Genomic DNA, 4,835 nt, shown 5'->3' with positions numbered 1-4,835 from the left:
CTCTCTTCCATCTGAGGTCTCCTGGCTTTCTACTCTGGTTCCAGCATCACTGATGGGAGGGTGTATCCTCTGTCTGAGCCACACACTCAGTCATTTCTTGGGTAACAATGAGAGGATGGTAGATGAGCCCAGCCTTGTGCTGCACTGAGGAGTGACACTCACTGCACATCTAATATAACAACAGGATCATAGTGATACAGGATGTGATTACTGCATCTCACTTCTATCAGATTTGTGGTAGCGGCCTCCATATTGTCTAGCCAGTGTAATATTTTAAGATATACAGATTCCAAAAAATCTATGTGAAAAATGTATGTGATAGAGTAGGAAAAGAGGAGACTAAGAGGGGATATGGTCAACATCTACAAGTATATAAGGGGACAATACACAGAGCTTGCACGGGACCTGTTTTTGGCCAGATCAACACATAAGACTCGTGGACACTCGCTCAGGTTAGAGGAGAGGAGATGCCGCACAATACGGCGTAAAGGCTTTTTCACTGTAAGGACAATACGTGTTTGGAATTCCCTGCCTGAGGGAATTGTAATGGCGGAATCGGTCAACACCTTTAAGAATGGGTTAGATAAATTCCTAATGGATAAGGATATCCAGGGTTATGGTGCATAGTCACGCATTATAGTTACTACAAAAAGGGATAAAATGCAACGGCTGACATCAGCATTAGTCAAAAATTTTAGACAAATCATCATGCATAGGAGACCACAAATAGGTTGAACTCTATGGACAATTGTCTTTTTTCAACCTCAGATACTATGTTACTTGCAGTGAAATGGGGTCCCTTGATGTGGGCTGCAAGCATTGTACAATTTGTAAACTAAAACCCCATTATTTACTGTATCTAGTTATTTATTAAGGTTTGGAAGTGAATGAGGTTACTAAGGAGAGTTTTGGGTTCTCTGTATATGTATATTTGAGTAGGTGATCACCACCCACTGCCACCCAACCTGGGGGTGGAGAGTGCATGTGTGCACCCTATTCCTGCGAATGGCGATTGCGGTAGATTCCTGTATGTGTATATATATATATATATATATATATATATATATATATATATATATATATACATTATATATAATATAGTCTTGCAGAATATATGTGCACCATATAGATAACTGTTACAAAATTACGTGTGTATGTGTAATTTGTATTTAAATAGAGGGCAGTGTTAATAAATCTGCCCTATGCTATGCCATAATAATAATTTATGTAGGTGTGTTGCCCCCATTTTGTAAGCGTGCCGAAGCAAGGGTCTGAATCTACTGACGCAGACTTCCTGGCCCCGGCAGTGTGAACAGCCCCGGACCCAGCAGCAGATTGCAGAAGCATGCAGAGAGCTAATATTAACACCAGGCGCATCCTGCAGCATTTGCATAATTTAGCAGTAGCGGCTGTGCCAAGCGGCGTAGCTGCTGCTGCACTGCATCCATCTCTGAATCCCACACTAAACTCTGTTGTGAATTCTATCCAGTTACTGTGGAGTCACAGCCAACGCATGACCCCAGCCCAACACAACTGCACTTTTATTTGCATTTAAACGTTTTCACTAATTTTTACAAAATAAGTGTCTGTTGCTGGCTGACAGGTTTCTTTTTTTTATTCCTTTGTACCAAATGTAAGTGGAGGTACCATTCAGAAATAATGTAAAACAGTTTTGAAAAATATTGTCAAATGGTTGAAATGCAAATAACAAGTGCAGGTGTGTCAGCAGATATGATCACTTTATTACTTATTAGATGTTTTATGAAATTGCACAAAATATTGTAGCTCACTATTGCGAGATTTCTACAATCTGAGTTCTCCTGAATTACACAGCTTGCACCATCTATTGTATGCTGCATCATAGGACCACCTACTGTTAATTTATCAGCTGCTCCTTTACAGCCCAATATCTAGTATAGATCTGTTACCATCTGCCTGCATACTGCAGCTTGAACCATTCACAAGACGTCTGTATTCCCAGAATCCTCTAGCACAGGAAGTGCTGCCCTTAATTAAGCACTTTTAGTATCAGTTGCTTCACTTAAAGCTGTTGCCTAACAATAATTATTTCTATGGAATTTCAGTTGGATTACAGCCATGGGCGTATCTAGAGAGAAGGAGGCCCGTGGGCAGGTTCTGTCTGGGCCCCAGTGCCGTAACTAGGTGTGTGCCGAAGGGGCATTGCCCACAGCGCACACCTGGTTAGAGTGCAGATTTCCCCAAGAGCCGGCTGTCAGAAAAGGGCTCCCGCCACCCACGGAGATCGGATCTGTAATGCGATCCGATCCACGGCAGTGAAATGCGCGGCACTGCCCTTCCCTCCTCACTGACAGCCCAGCCCCGCCATCATGCTCTTTGCAGCCGCTGGCGCTGCAGAGCATGCTGAGTGACGTCTCATCCTCCCAATGGGAGGAAGTCATGCTCCAGCCTGCGGCTCAGTGACTGGCTGAGCACGCAGGCTTGAAGGAGGAATTCCCTGGCAACGTGTGGAGTCTGTGCTGGACGGTGCTCTGTGAGTATTGATTGTGTGTGTATATGTGTATGGGATCAGGTCAGGATCCCAGCAGTCGGAATCTCGACACTGCTTTGAACATCTGCCGTAATGTGTAAAAAGGGGATGCTTTCTGCCGTAATGTGTAAAATGGGAAAGCTGTCTGCTGTTATCTGTAAAAAAGGGGACGCTGTCTGCCGTAATGTGTAAAGGGGGGAATCTGTTTGCAGTAATGTGTAAAAAAGGGATGCTGTCTGCCGTAATGTGTAAAAGGTGGACGCTGTCTGCCGTAATGTGTAAAAGGTGGATGCTGTCTGCCGTAATGTGTAAAAAGGGGATTCTGTCCGCTGTAAGGTGTAAAAGGGGCTCTACCTGGTGTAGCGGAGTTACTGTGCGGCGTATTTGAATAATGGAGACTACTATGCACCATTATATGAATTGGTATTACTTTGTGCCAACACCCCTTCCACATGAAGCCACGCCCCTATATTTTTGCTGCGCGCCTACGGCGCGCACTGCCCCTGTTTTTGCTTGGGGGGCGCTGATGCCGTTTCTTGCACACAGCGCTAAAATGTCTAGTTACGGCACTGCTGGGCCCCCTCCTCTCTAGCCAACAGCGATGTAGCTCTGGGCACTAGGGTCCCAAATGGACCCTAGCGCTGTCTCAGAGCCTAGAGCGCATGCGCAGATCTCTGGGAAATGGCACAGCGGCCATTTTCACAGTGATTTTCCTACTGCACATGCGCCTAACACAGGGAAAATGGCGTTGCACTATTTTCCCAGTGATTTCTGTAGCGCTGCTGCTGCGCCATGGAACTCCGGAGGGTAAGTATTAAAAATAATGGCTGCAGGGTACACTGCACCCATTATAAATATGCCAGTGGCACATACCCAAAGCAGTGGATGCATGCATACATGCCAAGCAGATTTGCATGATTCTGTCACTTCTGGGTGAACCTGGATGGGCAAAATGGGACAAGGATTTCTAAAGTGTTCTAAAGTAGTAGTGTTAACTAGAAGCCATAATAAGGGGATGTTCTGGCAGATGCACTATACATTCCTGGACATAATGTGCCACTACTTTGTATCCTCCAGTGACGTTAGCCTCTGGCTCAGCAGGTACAGGATTAGCTGTTGTGCATATAGAAATATATCCGCATCTAAGAAGTGGCACATAAAAGACAACTAGCAAATAAATAAAGTATAAGGAATAGAGGATGGGGGAAGTTAGGAAAAATTGTAAAAAATAAAAAAAATAACTGTAATTGTTTTATTTTAATTTTCAGTTCTTTTTTAAACATTATTACTTAAGTCCATCTTCCCTCTTTTACCACATCTTCAGTAACCTTTACATTTAAAAACATTCATAGTCTCTTTTCTCTACACCATGTGGCCTTGTGACATCATAAAGCAGTGATGTCACAATAGGCCCAACAGCATGCAGTCACAAAAGGACCCAACAGCAAGGATTCTTTCATTTCTCTGCACAGAGAGCAATAATGATGATTGGATTTATTTTCCTCCTGCTATCTTTAGCAGGAACACTTATGAAAATCTCAGATGGACAGGAAACATCAATTAGTCCACTGAGTGACGAGGCTGAAAAGCATTTAAAAGACATCTTGTACATGACCGAGAAGGGGAAAGCTACTGAGGAGACTAACATGGAGATGAGAGAATTATTTCCAGCTCAAACTCCAAGGAACATATTGGAGAAAGAGGTAATGCCTGAAAGCCGCATGCCTGATACCAAGGAGATCGACACAGACGTGGTAAAGTCAGATTCAGCTACTTCACAATTGGACAATTGGAAGTCAGATCTTTTGCCTAGGATGGGCATGGCTGGTACTTCGGAGTCCAACACAGATATAAGTGAGTCAGATGCAGTTCCTTCAGACTGGGACACTCAGGAGAAAAATATCATGCCTGAAGAGCACATGGCATTTACTGAGGAACCTGAAACATACAGGAGCGAGTTAGATCCAGCTCCATCAGACTGGGACACTCAGAAGAAAAATATAATGCGTGAAAGGCACATGGCATTTACTGAGGAGCCTGAAACATACAGGAGCGAGTTTGATCCAGCTCCATCAGACTGGGAACCTCAGGAGAAAGAGCCCATGTCTAAAGGCAGCCTGAGGGAAAAATTTGAGGATCTAAAAGAAGAAATGAAAGAACAGCGTTTCCAATGCACTGTCATTATCTGCATTGCTGTCATCATCTTCCTGTTCTTATTTACCGCAGTGGTCCTGACCGCTACCTGTTTCAACAATTATTTGAAAATCAAATTATTGACGAGACTGGGAATTACAACTTCCAGGCAAGGTCTAAATGATGTTGATAT

The sequence above is a fragment of the Pseudophryne corroboree genome, chromosome 8, assembly GCF_028390025.1.
Source record: "Pseudophryne corroboree isolate aPseCor3 chromosome 8, aPseCor3.hap2, whole genome shotgun sequence".
Lineage (NCBI taxonomy): Eukaryota > Metazoa > Chordata > Amphibia > Anura > Myobatrachidae > Pseudophryne > Pseudophryne corroboree.
The sequence above is the reverse complement of the archived record's forward strand: the minus strand, read 5'-3'. Positions refer to the sequence as shown.